Source organism: Tachyglossus aculeatus, assembly GCF_015852505.1.
Source record: "Tachyglossus aculeatus isolate mTacAcu1 chromosome 12 unlocalized genomic scaffold, mTacAcu1.pri SUPER_6_unloc_4, whole genome shotgun sequence".
NCBI lineage: Eukaryota > Metazoa > Chordata > Mammalia > Monotremata > Tachyglossidae > Tachyglossus > Tachyglossus aculeatus.
The window spans coordinates 1,611,577-1,635,071 of NW_024044831.1; the positions used below are offsets into that span (position 1 = coordinate 1,611,577).

Consider the following 23,495-nt stretch of genomic DNA (forward strand, 5'->3'; position numbering starts at 1 on the left):
TTTTACTCTCTCAAGTGCTTAGTACAGTGCTTTACACACAGAAAGCACTCAATAAATATGATTATGATAATGATCTCAACTCCTCAGTACGTACTGTAAATATTCTTAATCCTCTACTATTTCCCCTTTCCGCAGTCTATTTTAATGCCTGTCTTCCCCTGAAGATTCTTAGCTCGTTGTGAGCAAGGAATGTGTCCACCACCTCAGTTGTACTGCACTTTCTCAAGTGCTCAGTACAGTGCTCTGCACACAGTGTGCTCAATAAATATTATTGATGGTTGATTGATTACAGTAAGCCCGGATGAGGTTATTATATGCCATAACCTAGTAACAATATAGCTACCGAGGTGAATATCCAGGAAATACCCACTAAGTATACTCAATGAAAGGGCAGAAAAACCTAAACCTAATATTAGGAATTCTGTTGCATTGGACTTTCTCAAGTAATTACTATAGTGCTCTGCACACAGTAAGCGCTCAATAAATACCATTGATTCATTGATTGATTGATAGTGTTGCCTAGTGGCCATGAGATTCAGGAGACCCTTGTTCAAGTCTCTGGTCTACTGTGTGACCTTAGGAAATTCAGTTTCCCTTACTGAGCAACAGTTTCTTCATCTGTAAGATATGGTTAAGATAGATTTTGTGAACCCTGTGTGAGCCAGAGACTGTTTCCAATCTCATAACCTTGTAGCTACCCCAGAGGTTAGCACATAATAAGTGCTGGATAATTTTATTAATTTTATTTGTTAAGAATTTACTATGTGTCAAGCACTACCCTAAACGCTGGTGAATAGTAAATATTACTATTCTTATCATTAATGATGGTGGCAATAATAATATTGTTCATAGGACTAACCTGTTCCATTATTTCATGTGCCTAATTTACAGGTAATTTGATTAATGGACTAAAGTTACAATGACAGAGCGATAGCAGTTCATTTGCACGCTTAATCTGTTCTCAATACTGGAAATGGAAAACAATTGAAATTTTGATCTCAGTCCAAACTCGATGCGTTCTTTCGAAATAAATCTATGAGTGGCTAGAAATGTTTTGTAATAAGTGGACCCAAATGACTCGTGTCAATGGAAATTTGATAGTCATTGCCTTTCGTGAGGTTTTACCATGAGAAGCAGCATGGCCTAGTGGAATAAGCACAGGCCTTGGGAAACAGAGGACCTGGGTTCTCAGCCCAGCTCCGCCACCTGTCTGCTGTGTGACCTTGAGCAAGTCACTTCCTTTCTCTGTCCTTCATTACTCCCATTCTCCCACCTTTTTGACTGTGATCCCCATGTGGGATGAGATTGTGTCCGACCTAATTGACTCTTATATAATAATAATAGTAATGACATTTACTAAGCGCTTACTATGTGCAAAGCACTGTTCTGAGTGCTTGGGAGGTTACAAGGTGATCAGGTTGTCCCAGGGGCGCTCATAGTCCTAATCCCCATTTTACAGATGAGGTAACTGAGGCACAGAGAAGTTAAGTGACTTGCCCAAAGTCACACAGCTGACAATTGGCGGAGCTGGGGTATGAACCCATGACCTCTGATTCCAAAGCCTGTGTTCTTTCCACGGAGCCACGGTGCTTCTCCAGCTCTGCATGCCATCAACGCCTCATAAAAATGACTGATTGATGGATTGACTGACATGGATTAGAGGCAGCGGTGAATGGAAATTCTGCAGCCAGCGTGAGTCGGTCGCAGAAATCTGGGGGGCGGGAGGGGAAATTCACATTTTTCAGACATCTGAGGGGGGCCGACGGGGGGCACTGGGGTGGCGTGAGGAAGCCAAGAACAGATGCTCATTCAATCGCTTAGTACAGTGCTCTGCACACAGTAAGCACTTAATAAATACCACTGAATGAATGACGGAGACTGGATCTTCCGACTCGGCCTTCCTGTGCCTCACGTTCTGCACACCGGGGACGGTCAGTAAATACTCTCGGTGGTGACGATGACGATGAAGACGTGAAGAGCCGGGGCTCCCCGACCCCCTAGCTCCCAGGGCACCCGTATTCGTTGGTAGACGTGCGCCTACCTGGGTGGGGAGGGAGGGCCAGACGGTCCCCAACCAGCTCCTGCCTCGGACTCATTTCTTCTTCCAAAACGTTTGGTAGCGGTCCAGCTTGAAGTCGTCCAGGACCTCGGGCTCCTCCTCCTCCTCCTTCTCGGCCAGCTTGGAGTCCCGCCTCCGCAGCCTGGCCTTCCTCTCCTCGGGGGACAGTGTGTCCATGTCGACGGGCGCGGCCAGCAGGCGCCGGGCTCCCCGTTGCGGATGTCGACGGTGGAGCCGTCCTCCTGCACGAGAAACACCGGATAGAGGCGGGCATAGGCCGCGCGGTGGACGCGGTCAGGGCTGCCCGGTTGGTGTTGGCCAGGGTCGGGAGCAGTGGAGGAGTCTCTTCGCGGTCGCCCGCTGCAGGACGTGGAGCGTTCTGTACAGGGTGGACATGGTTTCCCACGGCACTCATGCAGCCCCAGCGCAGGGAGGCAGCCAAACCACGTCTGTCGCTGGTCCGTCCGACCAGCGACGTTTCATGCGGCCCCGGGCTTGCTGATGCCGCTGACCGACCTAAGTCGGGCCCCTCTTCTGATGACCTGACAGGAGGCCCAAAGCTGGCACGCGCTCTGCCTCGCGGAGGTCGGGCGCCGCGCCCAAGCTCTAAGAAGAGTGTTTGACGCATAGTAAGCACCGAATAAATAATATTTTAAAAATCACTGCCTCTGTCCCCTAAGAATGTGTGACCCATTGGCAAGCGGTGGAAGAGTTGGTACTATTCTGTTTATTTTGTTAATGACATGCATATAGCCATAATTCTATTTGTTCTGATGATTTTGATATCTGTCTACATGTTTTGTTTTGTTGTCTGTCTCCCCCTTCTGGACTGTGAGCCGGTTGTTTGGTAGAGACTGTCTCTATATGTTGCCGACTTGTACTCCCCAACCGCTTAGTACAGTGCTCTGCACACAGTAAGCGCTCAATAAATACGATTGAATCGAAGAATGAATGAATGAATGCGGAAGGTCAACAAAAGGTTAATGATTATGAGTCATAATAATGATAACAATAATAATAATGGTATTTGTTAAAAGCTTACTCTGTGCCAGGCACTGTACTAACAGCTGGGGTGGATCCAAGCAAATCAGGTTTGACACAGTCTCTGTCCCATGGGGGGCTCACAGTCTTAATCCCCACTTCACAGATGACATATCAGAGGCACAGAGAAGTGCAGTGACTTGCCCAAGGTCACATAGCAGACAAGTGGCAGAGACAGGATTAGAATCCATGACCTGCTGACTCCCAGGCACGGGCTCTATCCACTACACCATGCTGCTCCTGGGTCATGAAGATCGGTAGGCAACAGACTAGGACAACAAGGGTTTTGATTTCAGGGAAGGTAATAAATGCGTTTGTTAAGCACTTACTCTGAGCCAAGCACTGCGCTGAGCACTGGGGTAGATACACGGTAATCAGGTCAAACACCGTCCCTCTCCCCCTACAGGGAGGTAACAGTTCTAGCGAGAAGCAGGAGAGGCAGTGAATCCCCGTTCTACAAGTGAGGAAACCGAGGCACAGAGAAGTTAAGTGACTTCCCCAAGACCACCCAGTTGACAAGTGGTGGAGCCAGAATTAGGACCAAGTTCTGGCAGGGAAAGTGCTTGTTTGCTGTTATATTGTTCTCTTCTTGGTATAGTGCTCTGCACACAGTGAGCACTCAGTGGATCTGACTGATTGATTGTGATTCCCAGGCCTGTATTATTTCCACTAGGCTCTTGTTTGTGGGAAGGAAACATGTCTACCAACTCTGTCATATTGTACTCTTCCAAGTGCTTGTATGAGTGCAATAAGTGCTCAATAAATACAATTGATTAACTGAAGTATTGCTGCTTTTCCAGTCCATGAAGACGTCTGCTCCCTTTCTGATTCCCTCTGAAGCCTGCAGACATGCAAAACTGCGTTTCTTCCCACAGTAGCGGAATTTCCACCCCTCGTCGGAACTCACAAAGCTTCTGGAAAACAGAGAAGACATCTCAGCGTTGGTTACCTGTTCAATAATTCCCTGGTGGTTTAGAGTGCAAAAAGTACTTTTAATGTGCTACAGATTTTTTTAGTGATATCTTCCAGCGCTTACAATGTGCCAGGAACGGTACTAAGTTCTATGAGAAATACAAGATGATTTGGTTGGACACATTCCAAGTCCCATGTGGGACTCAACATTTTCATTCGCATTTACAGATGAGGTAGCTGAGGCACGTAAAAGTGAAGTGACTTGTCCTAGGTTCATCAAGGCTCCCTGGCAATCTGTTGATGTGAGCCCGTTGCTGGTCAGGGATTTTCTCTATTTGCTGCCGAATTGTACTTTCTAGGTGCTTAGTACAGTGCTCTGCACAGAGTAAACGCTCAATTAATACGATTGAATGAATGAATTTCGTGAGAAGCAGTGTGGCTTAGAGAATAGAGAACGGGCTTGGGAGTCAGAGGACCTGGGTTCTAATCCCGACTCCACCACCTGTCTGCTGTGTGACATTGAGTAAGCCACATAACTTCTTTGTGCCTCAGTTACCTCATCCATAAAATGGGGATTAAGGCTGTGAGCCCCACGTGGGACAACGTAATTCCCTTGTATCTACCCCAGCGCCTAGAACAGTGCTTGGAAGACAGTAAGTGCTTAACAAATACCGCAATTATTCATTATTATTACTTTTAATTCAGGGCATCGTCTGTCGACAGCACAACTGCTCCGAAGGAACTGACAATCTAAAGGAAAGTTCCCTGGGGCAGTTTCTGCTATATAAGTTTTTCCATCGCACCCTTCATGTCTCGGTTCCTCAAGCTGTAGATGACGGGGTTCAGGGTAGGAGCATCACAGAGCAGAACACGGAAAGCGTCAGTTCCAGCAACGAAGGGGAGTCGAATATCGGCTTCAAGTAGGCAGAGGAGCCGGAAGTGATGAAAAGCGTGGCGACGGCGAGGTGAGGCAGGCAGGTGGAAAAGGCGTTAGCCCGGCCCTCAATGGCTGGAATTCTCAGCAGGGTCCGGAAGATTAGCGCGTCCCTTCCCCTTCCCCTCTCCCACCCAGATCTTTCCCTCCCTTTCCCCCGCCCCCACCTTTCCCCTCTACCCCCTCCCCAGAATCCCTCTATACCGGGACCAACCCTTAATCCCTCCCTTCCAACTCCCTCCCTCCCCTCCTCTCCGCCCCCACCCCATTCCAGTTCTCTTTTCTCATCCCCTCCCCTCTTCCCCCTCTCCCCGCCCAGGCCCCCTCCAACTCATTCTAATCCAAACCCTCCCCACCCCTCGCACCCTTCCCCTTCCCTCCACAGCTGCTGCCCAGTGTGGCCTTTGGAACCCCCGCTCCATTATAGGTAAGCTCCCTTTCATCCTTGACCTGTTCCTTTCCAGCTCTCTCCTCCTTCTCGCCCTAAACGAAACACGGTTCACTCCTGATGATACGGTCTCTGCTGCTGCTCTCTCCAGAGGAGGCTTATTCTTCTCCCACTCCTCCAGACTCAGTGGAAAAGGAGGCGGTGTCAGCTTCCTTCTCGCACCACAATGTGGCTTTCACACTATCCCTCCTCCTCCTTCCCTTTCCTTCCCCTCTTTCGAAGCCCATATTATTAGCCTCTACCACACCCTCCAGATTCTTGTAGCCATAATCTACCGTCCCCCTGGCCCCACCTCCAACTTCTTTAACGATTTTAACCCTTTTCTCACCTTCTTTCTCTCTTTTTCCATGCCCACTCTGATCCTCGGAGACTTCACCGTCCAATCGGATGCCTCTGGTGATTCCTCTGCCACCGACCTTCTATCTCTCCTTGACGCGGCCAACCTCCTGCTCCACCCCATCTTGTCCACTCACCAACTTGGTCACACCCTCATCCTCTCCTACAGCTGCACTATCTCCACCCTCTCCAACTCTGAAATCCCTCTCCTTGATCATTACCTTCTCATCTGCCTCCTCACTCACACTCCTCTCCCTTGTAAATCTATATTACTATCAATCAATCAATCAATCGTATTTATTGAGAGCTTACTATGTGCAGAGCACTGTACTAAGCGCTTTGGAAGTACTAATTGGCAACACATAGAGACAGTCCCTACCCAACAGTGGGCTCACAGTCTAAAAGGGGGAGACAGAGAACAGAACCAAACATACCAACAAAATAAAATAAATAGGATAGAAATGTACAAGTAAAATAAATAAATAAATAAATAGAGTAATAAATATGTACAACCATATATACATATATACAGGTGCTGTGGGGAAGGGAAGGAGGTAAGATGGGGGGATGGAGAGGGGGACGAGGGGGAGAGGAGGGAAGGGGCTCAGTCTGGGAAGGCCTCCTGGAGGAGGTGAGCTCTCAGCAAGGCCTTGAAGGGAGGAAGAGAGCTAGCTTGGCGGAGGGGCAGAGGGAGGGCATTCCAGGCCCGGGGGATGACGTGGGCCGGGGGTCGACGGCGGGACAGGCGAGAACGAGGTACAGTGAGGAGATTAGCGGTGGAGGAGCGGAGGTTGCGGGCTGGGCAGTAGAAGGAGAGAAGGGAGGTGAGGTAGGAGGGGGCGAGGTGATGGAGAGCCTTGAAGCCCAGGGTGAGGAGTTTCTGCCTGATGCGCAGATTGATTGGTAGCCACTGGAGATTTTTGAGGAGGGGAGTAATATGCCCAGAGCGTTTCTGGACAAAGATAATCCGGGCAGCAGCATGAAGTATGGATTGAAGTGGAGAGAGACACGAGGATGGGAGATCAGAGAGAAGGCTGGAGCAGCAGTCCAGACGGGATACGATGAGAGCTTGAATGAGCAGGGTAGCAGTTCGGATGGACAGGAAAGGGCGGATCTTGGCAATGTTGCGGAGCTGAGACCGGCAGGTTTTGGTGACGGCTTGGATGTGAGGGGTGAATGAGAGAGCGGAGTCGAGGATGACACCAAGGTTGCGGGCTTGTGAGACGGGAAGGATGGTAGTGCCGTCAACAGAGATGGGAAAGTCAGGGAGAGGACAAGGTTTGGGAGGGAAGACAAGGAGCTCAGTCTTCGACATGTTGAGCTTTAGGTGGCGGGCGGACATCCAGATGGAGATGTCCTGAAGGCAGGAGGAGATGCGAGCCTGGAGGGAGGGGGAGAGAGCAGGGGCAGAGATGTAGATCTGGGTGTCATCAGCGTAGAGATGTTAGTTGAAGCCGCGGGAGCGAATGAGGTCACCAAGGGAGTGAGTGTAGATTGAGAACAGAAGGGGAACAAGCACTGAACCTTGGGGAACCCCCACAGTAAGTATTACTACTACAAAAGACCTCCACTTTCTCGACCACAACCATCTTTCTCAACGCATCACACCTCACCTCGTCTCCCTATCCTCTCTACCCAATCTTGATGACCAGATTACTGCTGTCAGCTAGACCCTCTCTACTCAACTCAACTCGCTCGCTCCCCTTTCCCTTCGCCGCTCTCGTACGACTAACTCACAGCCTTGGATCACTCCCATTGTCCGCCTCCTTCGCTCTTATGCTCGAGCTGCTGAACGCTGCTGGCGAAATCTAAACACCAAGCCAACCTTGTTCACTTCAAGTATATCCTTTCCTGCCTTAACCCTGCCCTCTCCTCTGCCAGGAAAAACTATTTCTCCTCCCTTATTGACACCCGTGTCCATCATCCCGTAAGCTGTTCTGTACATTTAACTCCCTTCTCAAGCCCCCTGTTCCTCCCCCTCCTCCATCCCTCAGCCCCAACGATCTGGCCTCCTACTTCATTAGTAAAGTTAACTCCATCAGGTCCGAGATCCCCAAAGTCACCCCTCTCCCTTCTCCACCGCCCCCGCTCTCAACCCTATCGGCTACTTTCCCATCTTTCCCACCAGTATCTTCAGATGAGAACTCTCTCCTCTCAAGTGTTACTCCATCCACCTGTGTTTCAGAGCCCATTCCTTCTCATTTTATGAAATCTCTCGCCCCTTCCCTCCTCTCCTCCTTAACGTCAATCTTCAACCGCTCACTCTCCACTGGTTTCTTACCCTCTGCCTTCAAAGATGCCCACGTCTCCCCATCCTAAAAAACCCTCCCTTGAGCCCACCTCCCCATTTAGTTATTGCCCTATCTCCCTCCTACCTTTCCTGTGCAAACTCCTAGAATGAGTCGTCTACATTCCCTGCCTCGAATTCCTCAACACCAGCGTCCTCCTTGCCCCCCTCCAATCTGGCTCCCGTCCCATACAATCCACGGAAACTGACCTCTCAACAGTCACTAATCACCTCCTTCTTGACAGATCCAATGGTTCCTACTCTATCCTAATCCTGCTCGACCTCTCAGCTGCCTTTGACACTGTGGATCATCCCCTTCTCCTCAATACACTATCCAACCTTGGCTTCACAGACTCCATCCTCTCCTGGTTTTCCTCTTATCTCTCCGGCTGGTCATTCACAGTCTCCTTCGCGGACTCCTCATCCCCCTCCCACCCACTTATTGTAGGGATTCCTCAAGTTCTTGGTTCCCTTCTGTTCTCTATCTACACTCACTTCCTTGGTGAACTCATTCGCCCCCACGGCTTCAACTATCATCTCTGCCCCTGCTATCTCTCCCTCCCTCCAGTCTTGTATCTCCTGCTGCCTTCAGGACATATCCAACTGGATGTCTGCCCGCCATTTAAAACTCAATACTTCCAAGACTGAATTTCTTATCTTACTTCCCAAACTCTGCCCTCTCCCTGACTTTCCTGTCACTGTAGATGGCACTACGATCCTTCCCAACTTACAAGCCCGCAACCTTGGTGTCATCCTCGACTCTGCTCTCTCGTTCACCAGACCGTCACCAAAACCTGCAGGTCTCACCGCCACAACATCACCAAGATCCGCCCTTTCATCTTCAAGCAAACTGCTAATTTGCTGGTTCAATCTCTCATCCTATCCCAACTGGATTACTGCATCAGCCTCCTCTCTGATCTCCCATCCTCCTGTCTCTCCCCAATTCAGTCTATACATCACTCTGCTGCCCAGATTATCTTTGTACAGAAACTCTCTGGACATGTTACTCCCTTCCTCAAAAATCTCCAGCGGCTGCCTGTCAACCTACGAATCAAGCTAAAAATCCTCACTCTCGACTTCAAGGCTATCACCTCACTCCCTCTTACCTCACTTCCCTTCTCTCCTTCTACTGCCCAGCTCGTACCTTCCGCCCCTCTGCCACTAACCTCACTGTGCCTCGTTTTCAGCTATCCTGCCATCGATCCCGGGCCCACGTCCTTCCCCTGGCCTGGAATGCCCTCCCTCCAAACATTCGCCAAGCTAGCTCATTCCTTCCTTCAAAGCCCTACTGAGAGCTCACCTCCTCTAGGAGGCTTTCCCAGACTGAGCCCCCTTTTTCTTCTCCACCATGCCATCCCCACGCCCTACCTTCTTCCCCTCCCCACAACACTTGTGTATATTTGTGCAGATTTATAACTATTTACTTTACTTATACATATTTACTATTTCATTTATTTTCTTAATGATGTGCATATAACTTTAATTCTATTTGTTCTGACGATTTTGTCACCTGCCTACAAGTTTCGTTTGGTTTTGTTTCCCCCTTCTAGACTGTGAGCCCGCTGTTGGGTAGGGACTATCTCTATATGTTGCCAACTTGTACTTCCCAAGCGCTTAGTACAGTGTTCTCCACACAGTAAGCGCTCAATAAATACAATTAAATGAATGAATGAATGTTGTCTGTCTTCCCCTTCTAGACTGTGAGCCCGTTTTTCGGTAGGGACTGTCGCTATATGTTGCCGACTTGTACTTCCCAAGCGCTTAGTACAGTGCTCTGCACACAGTAAGTGCTCGATAAATACGATTGAATGAATGAATGAATAAGAGACCATGATGAGCACGAAGCAGAAGAATGGTAAGCCGATGGTTGTGGCTAAACTCAGGTTTTCGGCGCCTTGGCTAGAGGAGCACGCGAACCTCAGCAATTGGGGGTCATCGCAGAAGAACTGGTTGACAATGTTGGGGCCACAGGAGGACAGGGAGAAGACACTGGTCGTTTAGAAGGCGGCGTTCGCAGCGCTGCTGAGCCAGGAGGCAGACAGCATGGAGGCACAGGCCCTGCGGTGCGTGATGGTGTTAAGGTGCAGGGGGTGGCAGAGACCACGAAGTGGGCACGAGACATGACGGTCAGCAGGGCCATCTCCGTTCCCGCCAAGAAAATCACCAGAGAAAACGATAAAATCACGATAAAATCACGAGATGACATGCCGGCAGGGAGACGGAGTTCACGTTCAAGAGGGAGTTGAGGGTGGATTTGGGGACTGTGACAGGGACGTAGCAGAGGTCGATGAGGGCCAGGTTCCTGAGGAAGAAGTACATCGTGGTGTGGAGGCGCCGGTCGAGGGCGGTGAAGGTGACAATGAGGAATTTCCCCGTCAGAGCCGCCAGGTGGACCAGGAGAACAGCGTAGCATGGACCAGATGCAGCTCCCGGACCTCTGAGAATTCCAACAGCCGGAATCCCGTCAGCACCATGCCGTTGGCCATGTCGTCTGACATCTGCCTGGAAGTCCACATTGAGAACTTGAGCATTACCCCAAGGACGGCACTGTCAGAAAGATGAAATTGTTGGGTTGGATAGGACGCCTCGGATTCCCTCTCCCTCAACCTCCTGCCCTGAGTGGGATTCGGTCACAGAGGAGACGTGGACCATAGCTGGGAGAGGCAGGGAGCTTCTTCTGGGCAGTTGAAGAATTGTTAGGACAAAGGGTCCACGGCCTGAGCTAAGCTCCTTGCATACAGTAAGCCCGTCTACTGACTCTGCTACATTGCGCCCTCCCAAGCGCTCAGTACAGTGCTTTGCATCCAGTAAGTGCTTAATAAAAACGATTGACTGATCCATCATTTCTCTGTGCCTACTATTAATAATTGTATTTGTTAAGTGCTTAGTATGCTTAATTGAAGAGCAGCGTGACGATTCTCTCTCTAGACTGTAAGCTCTTTGTGGGCGTGGAATGTGTCTGTTATACTGTTGTATTTTAATAATAATAATGATGGTATCTGTTAAGTGCTTACTATGTGCCAAGTACTGTTCTAAGTGCTGGGGTAGATGCAAGGTAATCAGGTTGTTCCACGTGGGGCTCACAGTCTTCATCCCCATTTTACAGATGAGGTAACTTAGGTGCAGAGATGTTAAGTGACTTGCCCGAAGTTGATAAGTGATAAGATGATAAACTGATAAATGTCAGAGCTAGGATTAGAACCCATGACCTGTGACTCCCAAACCTGGGCTCTTTCTAATGAGCCACGCTGCTACCTCAAAAAAAAATGGCATTTTATTTCCCAAACCATATGGAAAAGAGGCTCAAGTAAAGGGAAAAAATCTGATCACTCTTCCCCTACTACTAATGGGCGACTAGAACATTTTTTCTGAGGATCATGGTGCATTTTGCTTTTTCTTGAGCCTCTTAAAACTAGCAAGGTTTCTCTGCATTCAGCAAAACTAGCTCAAAAGAATTCTCTCTCCATTGTGTAGTCTTGATTTAATTTGTTTAAATGTTGTCCGGTGTTTTAGTGGTTTTGTTAATAGACCGGACAGATGGAACTGCAGATAAAATGCTTAATTTTTTGCTTTCTTTTTCTGTTGGCAACCACTTAGAATTTTCTTAGTGAATTCTATAGAAGGAAGTTTTATTTCCTTTTGCTTGGTAAATAGCTGATGGGAACTGTTTGGTGTTTTGGAGATTTCCAGTGGCAGGACATTTGTTAGACTATCTTAATTTTAGTAAAATTGTGTTTATTTTCATTTTTGTCGGTATTCATTTAGAGCAAAACATGATTCTAGTTCAGACTCTTTAACGTTCCATGATAGCCTATTACAAATACTAAACTCTTTGACTGTGCTTATCAACTGGTTGAAAGGACTTTCCATCCTAGGTTATTTTTAGGCATATTCTCAGCCTGTTCCTATTCATTCATTCATTCATTCATTTGTATTTATTGAGCACTTACTGTATGCAGAGCCCCTGTACTAAGAGCTTGGGAAGGTACAATACAGACATAAAGAGAGATGATCCCTGCCCACAATGAGTTCTATGCATTTCTTAGTTTCATGTCATCCCTTCCCAAGATGTCAAAACCCCACTCTAATAAAATGCCTACTGTAGCATCAATCTTATGTGGATGAGTAACTTATCTTTCCACTTAGACTATTTATTTGTGCTTTATGTTCTCCATACTTGAGCTATCGATATAGTTAGTGCATTAAAATATAGCACCCAGGCTATCAAGAAGGTTAAATATAGCAAGCTGCTGGAGAATAAAGAAAACTTTATTCAGCAGAATTGGAATTGGAATTGGACCAAAGAACTCAGCAATTCATGAACAGAAAATAGGTGCTTCCCCGAAACACAATCTGTAAGTATAACAAGGAGACACCATCAAGACCGATGAAAATGAATCTGGGATTAAAACTATCTGCAAAGTAGTTTCAAGAAACACACTAATACCCAGCAGCTCCTTAGGATTATAACACACAGAGACAGGCAAAGACTTGTTTTGGAACTTGGAAATTAAGCTAAGTTTGATCCTAATACCCAAACTGTAGGCATATGCTGACTGCCCGTAAACAAAGGACATTTTCTTAATCATTGAATCATTGAATCATTTTTCTTAATCTTAATCAATCACATTTATTTAGCACCTACTGTGTACAGAGAACTGTACTAAGATCTTGGGAGACTACGATATATTCAACACTAAATAAGGGCCATATTACCCCATATTCATTACCATAGCACCCCTGGTACTGAAGAAAACCAGTCAAATCATCCTTATCACTGGTCGGAGATCGTCTACACAGATGGTAGCAACACTACAACAGTGTGGCCTAATGGAAAGAGCTCGGCCCTTAGAGTCCAAAGACTTAGATTTTCATTCCAGTTTTGACACTTGTCCGATGTGTGCATTTTGACAAATCATTTAACTTATCTGTACCTCAGTCTCCTCATCTGTAAAATGGGGATTAAATTCCCATTCTCTCTACCCCTTAGACTGTGAGACCCAAAGGGGAAAAGGTCTGGTTCTGGCCTGATTATTCTGAATCAATAAATTATTAAATCGTATTTATTGAGTGCTTACTATGTGCAGAACACTGTACTAAGCACTTGGGAGAGAAAAATGCAGCAGAATTAACAGCACCTTCCCTGTCCTTAATGATTTTATAGCCTATCATATCTAGATTAATGCTTAGTAGAGTGCTTGGTACATAGGATGCACTTAAAAAATAACACAGTTACTGTTATTACCTGGATCCCTTGAACATGCCTTTCACAACTGAAAGAAGAGGACTTTAAAAATTTGGAAAATAGGTCAGATAGTGAACACTTGTTCTACCTTCACAAAATCGCTAAAATCTGCCCTTTAATCTCCGTCCAAACTGTTACTACGATGATCCCCCCTCCTGACTCCTGCATTAACCTCCTTGCTGACCTCCCTGCCCCCCGGCTATCCCCACACCATATATACTTCAGTCTGCTGCCTGAATCATTTTCCTAAATGATTAAAGGAGAAGCAGCGTGGCTTAGTGGAAAGAGCTCGGGCTTGGAGGTCAGAGATTGAGGTCTGATTGAGATCAGACCTTTGCCACTTGTCTGCTGTGTAACCTTGGGAAAGTTACTTAACTTCTCTGTGCCTCGGTTAACTCATCTGTAAAATGGGTATTAAAACTGTGAGCCCCACGTGGGACAATCTGATTACATTGTATCTACCTCAGCGCTTAGAACAGTGCTTGGCCTATAGCATGTGCTTAAAAATACCCTCATTATTCTTATTAAAAACTGTTCAATCCATGTCTCTCCATTTGTCAAGAACCTCCAGTGGTTGCCCACCCACTTCTGCATCAGCAAGAACTCCTTCCATTGGCTTTAAAGCCATCAATCACTTTGCCCCTCCTATCTTACCTCACTGATTTTCTACTGCAACCCAGCATGCTCACTCACTCCTCTAACACCAATTTACCAAAGTACCTTGATCTCACCTCTCTCACCGATGAATCTTCGTCCTGCCTCTGGCCTGGAACTCCATCCCCATTCACATATTTCAGAAGATCACTATCTTCACTTTCAAAGCCTTATTAAAATCACATCTCCTTCAAGAGGGCTTCCCTGACTAAGTCCTCATTTCCCCTACTCTCTCTTCCTGCTGAATTACACTTAGATTTGGACCTGTTATTTAACCAATACTAAGCTCCAAAGCACTTATCTGTAATATGTGTATCTGCAATTTCTTTTAAATCCTGTCTTGCCCTCTAGACTGTAATCTCCTTGTGGGTAGTGAACATGTCTACCAACTCTGTCGCATTGTACTCTCCCAAATGCTTACAGTGTTCTGCACAGAGTAAGTGTTCCAAGCAGCATGGCCTAGTGACCCGGGCCTGGGAGTCAGAAGACGTGTGTTCTAATCCCAGATCCATCACTTGTCTGCTGTTTGATCCTGGGCAAGTCACTTAATTTCTCTGTGCCTCAGTTACCTTATCTGTAAAATGGGGATGAAGACTGTGAACCCTATGTGGGACAGGGACTGTGTCCAACATGATTGGTTCATATCTACCCCAATGCTCATAACAGTGCTTAGCACATACTAAGCCCTTAACAAATACCACTATTCTTATTGTTATTGTTATTATTACAAATACAGTGGATTGTTTGATTCTCGTTTCCACATTCTGAGGAAGCAGTTTCTGCAGTCAAAGCCATGACAAATGACTTAACTGTCATTACTGTGGAAATCTACAGGTAAGGAAGGTCCCTATTTCTCACTTGTCTGTGCAAGTTATTTCATAATTAGAACATTGAATAAATGACCTAAGACGTTAAAGATGCCAGTGTCATTATCATCCTCAGGAAGAAAGTAGAGAAAGCTGACTCTGGAAATTAATGGGGCATATTACTGCTTTCCATTGCCGGAAAGAAGGTAATGAATACAGTCTGCTAGGCACTAGATGACAGTGGAACTTTAGAAGAAGAATCCTGGAATGCAATCAGCTCACCAGCACTGAAGAATGCTTCCAGTAATGTAGTTCTACTGGTCTGGACATAGACAGGTCAATGGAAGACATCATGATTCCCAAATAGCTTCTGTACGGTGAGTTGATCTAACTAAATTGTAAGCTCTTGGAGAGCAGAGAATGAGTACAGTATTCTGCAATACAGTAAGTGTTCATTAAATAGCATTGATTGGTTGATGGATTAAAGGGGGTATATGCAAGCCTAGAAGACAGAGACACAATTTAAATGTATAGCGCACCACAGACTTAAAAAAATGTGCTATGACAGTGCAATGTTGGGTGGATAACTGCAGGACAGTGAGCCAGTGGACAACTGGGAAAGGGATTGCTCTCCTTGAAAAAAGGCTTCTCCTAGGTAGGAATACTATAAACAATTTGATGAGAGTGAATGAGAAGGAAATCCCACGTAACAGCCACCTTTGGTACTTTATATATTGGACAATTTATTTTGTTGTTGTTGTTGTTGTTACCAGACTGTGAGCATGTTGGTGGGTAGGGACCGTCTCTATACGTTGCCGACTTGTACTTCCCAAGCGCTTAGCACAATGCTGTACACACAGTAAGCACTCAATAAATACGATTGAATGAATGAATGAATACATTTGTCACTGTTTTACCCCTTGTCCCCATTGAATTTATACTACCTGTACCTATTTCTCTATCTCTCTAAATTTCCTGGGGACAACATGTTTTCTACTTTTTTTATTTGCTCCATTTGCTCCCAGATACATGTTTCAGCACACAGATGTTGAATGATGATGACAGCTAGATCAAGGAGCGGGGAAATGGGTGTGGGAATAGTGTATCAAGAACCCCTGGGTACCAGTACCTCTCCCCTTCCCCCTCAGCATGTTGAAGTTCTTCCAGGGGTGAGTCCCTTTGCCAAACCTCCTCCTTCCCCCCCAAACAGAGAAGGCTGCCTGACCCTAGATGAGAGTCTGTAGAAATCTGAGGCTGCCCATAGCTCTTTTCAGTCTTTGCCACTACTCTGATGGAGAAACTCAGTGTTAGGTGATGACTTGATTATGTCCTGCTATCAGTGAAATACAATGAAGATTGTACAAGGACGGGCTGATCAGGCCCAGCATGGAGGAAATAGTAGTTACAAAATCAGGTGGTCTGAATTGCTGGTCTTTATTTGAGTATAAGTACCTGACCAAAAGTGAGAAGTATCAATGTATTCCCAAATCTGTAAGATAAATATGGATTCTGAAAGCCATGGCCTGATGATGTAATGTGTTATCTGTGCAGATGTTCCAGTCACTGCCACCCCAGTGAGTGCCTTTTATAATGGCAGTATGGAGGTGAAGGTTAATGGGAGAGAGTTGGATCTGGATGAAACGATCTTCAAACAAAGCAATATTAGATCACATTCATGTCCAAAAGTTCTGGAAGCAAACTAGACTTTCTAATGCTATTTTCCTCTCTTCAGATATAATTTTGTGTCTGGGTGTGTGTAATTATTCTCATGCTGTTATGAAAAGTAACTGAAATATTTTACTTGAGTTCCCCCAGGAAAGACTCATGACTGACTGTTGTTACTTTTAACTTTTTAAATTAGCAAGCTGAACTCGTTTTCGAAAGAAAGGACGACTTACTGGATTTTTTAAAAAAATTAGCTTCAGTTGACATTAACCATTTAAAGCATGTAACAAAAATGTTTCAAAAATTTAATTTCCATGTATGTTATTTGTTTCAATTTCATAACACTTGAAAAAGGAAAGTGAACATTTTTAAATCAATGCCACTTTTGGCTCTTACTAATTCACCTAACCAGGTGATTGTGGAATAGATGAGCAGGAATTTCTATTCTATTTGCCATCTTTTTTCTTCCTGAAACAGAAACCTCAGTAAAGAGGACAATCGTATTGCAAAAAGATTGATTCAGTTGATTTACATCAGAGATAAATGGTAAGGAATTCTGCCCACTTTTCACATACATCCAGAAATATAAAGAGAACATATAATCGATCACCTTAATCAAAACAAAGAAGAAATGAGTTTGTATCCCAAATGGGAACATTATTTTACTGTTCATCATGAGGCTGAAACCAAATACAACATGCCCTCACAAGGTGTACAAAATACAAAACGTTCCACAACGATGAGCTCTTTTCCCTTTTTTCCATTGAAAACAAATGCCAACAGAAAGATATACCACAATATTCAAGAGTATAAAGTTTAGGTTAGGGGTCCTACATTGAATTGCATTCTGGTATAAAGCACTTAGTGAGAATAGTTTATAAAACAGAGCAAAAGTGGCATCAAATAAAGATATCATACAGAATGATGATTTATTTAAGTGCCAACACTCTTCCCTGCATAACTTGATTTTTCCAGAGAATAAAACTGAATACTTCTGAGGTAGATATACAACATCCTCAATTACTCTGCACAGGGTTTATGCTTCTCAAATCTCTGAAAATCTTTATACAGGTTTCTTGCTGTTTTGCAATACTTTTGGAAAACTATACCTGAAATTAAGAACCTAAACTGTCATATATCATTCCTGTAAATAAGTACAAGATTTTTAGGTATTAAGAGCCAACAGGAAACTTTCATTAAGTTGAGAATTGTGATAGAAATGAGGAAGCTCTAAGAAAAACTTATTAAAGTGGTGTCAATTATAACTAAGTAAAAGTGTCAAACGCTTTTATAGAAATGTTCTACCTTATGTAACAGCCCAATAAAATGAGTTACCATTCACGATGTGCCTTAATAATTAAATTACCAAGTTTCCATTTTAATACCCAGTGATGAATGAGGTAGCTAGTTCCATAAATATGTACGGATCTCAAAATGTGCTACTAAATATAACCCTCGAGAAGAATGGTTTGCAGTGGAAATTAAAAACCCACAAGAAGTGGCATTTGTAGCCCCAAACATTTTCCGATCTCCATTATGTCTAAAATAAGAAAACATTGTTGTTAGAAAGCAGCAGCTGTTTAATTTGGAAGAGACTCAGGAAGAGAGACCTCTTCCAGGCATTGGTACCCCATCACATGCTATCCCACAGATGTTCATTCACTCCTTTGTGAATCATCCTGAATTAAGAGTTTCCTTATATTTCAAATCATTTTCCTCTGGGCCTGAGTATCATCTCCAATCTGAATTAAACATTGTTATCATCATTTTCTGCCTTCCTTGAGAAACTACCTTAATTCTCAAGTGAAGCAGCAGTATGATTTTCTCATTTATCCAAAAGGCCCAATTCCTCTCTCAACATGTTCCAATAAAGACAATGAGTCAATGAAAATTGGAGACATTTTATTTGAAGAATATCGAAAGACTACAAGTACCCATCCTTACTCAATAGTCTGAGCTCAAACTCATCTAATCCACTCACTGAATAAAAGTGTTTGAACAGTAGTCAGTTGTTTAGTGCCTCACTAATTGGTTAAAAGGGCAGAAATTTCTCCCCTTACCTTCCAATTTCCAAGCAATGTTCTTCTTTGTTTGTGGTATTTAATTGACTAATGGACCACTATAGACCACACACTGAATATTCAAAGGATGAAAGAATCGAGCGACAAATCAAAGGTCATTCCCTTAGGGACAAAACACACACACCACAACTACGGAAATTATATGGCATTTTAATACACTTACTACCTTCCAGGCACTGCACTAAATGCAGGAATAGATACAAGCTAATCAGGTTGAACACAGGCCACATCCCACATAGAGCTCACAGTCTTAACTGGCATTTTACAGATGAGATAACTGATGTTGAGAGAAGTTGAGTGATTTGCCCAAGGACACAGAGCAGACATGTGGCAAAACCTAGGCCTTTGCTCTATACAGTAGGCAACACTGATTCCGTAGTGGGGAAGGACTGGTAGTGCACAAGCACAGCAGGTAAAGACATGGGATGGGGAGGGCTTAGTTAACTAGAAGCTGAATATGAGTCAATGATGCGATGTTATTGACTCTGAAACCATCATTCCTCGATGCACAAAATCGGAACCTCATGCTCTAGATCCTCTTTCTAGAGGTGAGAGATGGAATCCCTTTTCCACTTTAGCTTTAGCAGACCAGAGACAACTGGTGACTTGAACATTCCCTAACCATATTCCCTAAGGAGCAGTATATTTAAGGCATGCTGTGTTAAAAAAGCTTAGTTCATACATAGACAACTCCTAATTTCCTGTCTGCAGCACCCTTACCTGTGACTGATTGGTCATGCACTGCATGACTTGCAGTATAAACCATCTACCTGTAAACGTTCCTTCAGCTCTGCTATGTCTTGCTTCACCTACTTTCAAAATGGGGTAGAGAAACTGAAGGCCCCAAAAAGAGTAATGAAAATCACTTAAGAAATGGAAAATTTGCTTCACAAAGAAAATTAGAGTTAGGGTCAAAGACACTCAGAGAGAAGACTAAGGAGTGATTTAGTAGCTAAACTTAATTATGCATTATGGAGGGGAGAGTGATCAATTTTTCTCTAAATCTACTGATGGTCCAATTAGAGGAAATGGGATTAAGTAAAACAGGAGAGATTCTAGTTGAAGTTAAGAAAGAACTTGGAGTTTCTAGACAACCATGAAACAAGCTGTGAAGCAAGACTGAATGCTCACCATCCTTGGAGACCTTGAAGATAGACTGGTTGTTTCTAGAGTGTCAAATGATTAGTCAAAAGACTTGTCAAAGAACAAGTTCTGATGAATATACATGGGTTTTAGTGCCAAAGATCAATTTCCCAAAAAAGAGGAGACTGAAAATCCCAAACTGTCTTATATCATTGTACTTGACTCTAGTTCCCATCCGTGATCCAACTCCTTTCTAAGCATCTGATGAGCATAAACCATCGAAGCCGATCATTATAGAATCTTCGACTCCTAAAGTGGTAGCAGCAGTAGTAGTATTCATCATATCTACCGTGTACTATGCTCTGTATTAAATAATTGATCTGGAAGGGACCTTGACAGATGACCTGGTTCAGCCCGCTGGAATTAAAGCAAATGGACTAAATTAAATGATTTAAAAAAATGGGAAATGTGACTGAATGACCCAAGCCTTGAGTTAGTAATATCCTACACTCAGTGGGTAAAGCACATAGGCATTCAGAATTCTGAAAGGGAGCCAGTGAGATGTGGAGACAGCTTGGATTCCAGGTTAATAAATTTATTAAATGCTTATTATGTGCCAAGCACCTTGCTAAGAGCTGGGGTAGATATATGGCACTAAGAGCTGGGGTAAATAGAATTAAATCACATGAGACACAGTCCGTGTTCCACATGGGGCTCACAAACCTAAGAGGGAACAAAAATGCTCTTATCCCCATTTATAGATGAAGAAACTGACTGCACAGAGAAATAAATGGTCACACAGCAAGCAAATATGGTGGACTAGAACATATACCGCCGGATTCCCATACCGTTGCTTTTTTCACTAGGTAATGCTGCTCTAAGAACTTGCTGTTGTTGGTGGGAGGACCAGACCGAGAACTGAGGCTATTCACTTGCTTGCACCTACCTAGGAAACATCCTAGCCACGTTGCACCTATGTTTCCAGACCAACTTGGATACAGTAGCAACTGCAACTATGGTCCCTGACAGCTCTCGAGGATATTGGATACTATGTTGCATATAATACAGAAGGTGTGTTAGGCAAGATACATAATGTTAGAAATCACATCACTAATAAAAGGTTTGCTAAAGTCTGTCTGAGAATAGGGCATTTCTCAGGGTCCCAAACTTGCTACAGGGACATGGCATTCCCCTTCCAGTCTCTTCTGGCATGGATGTTGCTTCTGAGCTACACTATATGGTGGCAGGCGCCAAGGCAGAGGGAGACTGGACATTTAAAATGAAAATACATGATATAAAAGGACCCCAATTATTTGCATTTGTACTGGACAGGGGACAGACTATCTGCTATAAACCTGGAAGAATGATAAGCCTAAATTGTAACTACCACCCCGACACATTCTGTTTGCCTGTTCCTTGGCTAACCATTTCCAAGTTATTGTACTGTTATGGAATCAGGTGGCAAACGATGGAGCTAGGAAAACACAATAACAACAAAAAATGAACTCTAATGAACTCTGTCATTTGCTACTCAGCCAAATTCGGCAACCAAATGCCTAAAATCATATGAATCAAATCTGCAACTCAAATGTGACTGCAGCTAAATTTAAATCCCCATGCTGCTTATCCTGCAAATACTTGAACAAAATGTCATATCCTGTCTTACCCATTGGCTGCACCTGCACATTTCATGTTTCCTCGGCTTTTTTGTATAGTGGAAGTCAAATGTTTCTCTGAATTCCTTTCAATTTTTCTAAACCTTCCTGGACGGGCAAAGCCCAGAACTCTCCATGTGATTCATGGAGGTCTTGGAGCTTCTTCAAAGAAAGGTGCCCTGTGCCTCTTTTTCCTTTTACTAATTACCTGGAAATAGAATCAATAATTGACAAAGGTAATTAACAATAGTTTTGGCCATTAAAAAACAACAACAGAACAAAAACGACTTGGTTTTGCTCCTCTGAATTCTCATTGCATTCTTCTCACTTGTTCTTTTTGTATTTTGCTTTCTCACCTGGATCAATCATTCAGTGTTATTTATTGAACCCTTACTATCTGTGGAGTATTGTACTAAGCATTTAGGAGAATACAATACAACAGAGTTCTTAGGCAAGTTCTCTGCCCTCAAGGAGCTTACCAGGATGTGCAGGAAATTGGGAGGAAAATGTTCCTGAGAAAGTTTTGTGTGATAAATGCAAATAAAGTGATTACTAGTTTAGTATTACAGAAAATATGGCTTGACATAATTCTGGGGACCCTTTCTTCCCTATTGCCATGCCTCCCGACAATTCTTCTTCCATCTTCCCAGCTTCTCTGCTGAGGTACAGGATCTAGGCTACTGATAGAAGGAGGAGTGGAGAATGGAAGCTTTTCCAGAAAATTAATCACAACACAATCAAAGACCAATTTTCAACTTACAAAAATTGCTTCAGACCAGATTGCAAGCTATAAAGGCCCTCACATAATATGAAAATATGCAAATAAATTATGCAAATAGGGTTAGGAAAGTCCTTGTAGAAAGACTACTGAATTACCAGCTTCTCTTCTTCTAAACTCACACTGAATTTTTCTCCTGGCCTATCCGTGACATCAAACTGGAAACAGTTAAATCATCAGACCGAAACGTTATTTCTATTATCAAGCGGTTTTAAAAAAATGGTGTTCACACTGCTCGAAAATGGAACCAAAATGATCCCAACTGAGCTTTTTTCTTTACAATATTTTTTAAGCACTTACTATGTGTCAAACATTGTTCTAACTACTGGGGAATGTACAAGTTAATTAGGTCAGACACAGCCCCTGGCCTGAATGGGGCTCACAGCCTAAGTAGGAAGGAGAACCGGTATTTCCTCCCCATTTTACAGTTGAGGAAACTGAGGCACTGAAGAAAGTTGAGTGACTTGCCCGAGGTCACAAAGCAGGCAAGTGGCAAAGCTGGGATTAGAACTCGGGTACTCTGACTCCCAGGTCTGTGCTCTTTCCACTAGGCCACACTGCTTCATCCCCAGTATTCTCATACTCTCAGGCAAGTCCAATAATAAGGCCTGTTGTTTTCATTTCTGCTTCTAGAATAGCCCATATTCCTATGATGAATGTGTGTTTTCATGGCATGGCTCTATTTCCTTATCTTTAGGATTGGGTTATTAAGTTTCGTTTTTGTCTGAATTAAAGCAGTATATTCGAGATTATACTTCGTTAGTTTTATTGCCACTTGTTAAAATTTTATTTTCCTCCCCGTTTTACATTTTAGGCTGGCATCCTTTGCCAGTAGAATTAAGGATGCTGACATGAAATACATGAATCATAACTTTGAGTCCTAGGAGTATGCAATTTATACACAAAAACATGTGTTAAGAAAGTGGTGTTTTATGATGCCATTAAACCTGCATGTTCCCTCAACAGCATCTAGACTTTCAGGGCTGTATTTTTAATTTTATTTTTATCCCTACTTGGTTATTCATAAATTCTCTCAAGTGGTACATAGTATACACTAATGCAGAGTTCATTCATTCTGAATTACCCTTCATCAGTCACTTGATTTCAGGGAGACTTGAGCTGCAGGATACATTTAATGAGCTAATGCTACTAAAGCAGACTAGTAATGAAAAATGCATTTTGAGACCACTTAGGGGTTCACCCACCTACATAACTTCATTTCTTCTTACTTAAACGGAAGGGACTATAAAATAACAGGCATAATTACAGCAGTAGCAATACGTGGAGGGGTTAGAAGGACCAAGATGTAGACAGAACCTATTCTTCTTCAGTTCTGCCAGTACTCATATAACCTTTCTATGCTTCAGTTACTTATTCTGTAGAATGGAGCAAAGAGTTCAGATTTAATGTGAATATTTAAATGTTTACATTCATCTTTATCATCACCTGAAATTATCATCTGTGGCAAACATGCTGAAATATTCCAGTTATATAGTATTCAATTATTTGCT

The 23,495-nt window shown here is 43.9% G+C and overlaps 1 pseudogene; it reads right to left on the reverse strand.

The window, feature by feature from the left end:
• Positions 1 to 2,092: 2,092 nt before the first annotated feature.
• Positions 2,093 to 2,455, reverse strand: LOC119921649 (annotated as a pseudogene).
• Positions 2,456 to 23,495: the final 21,040 nt, after the last annotated feature.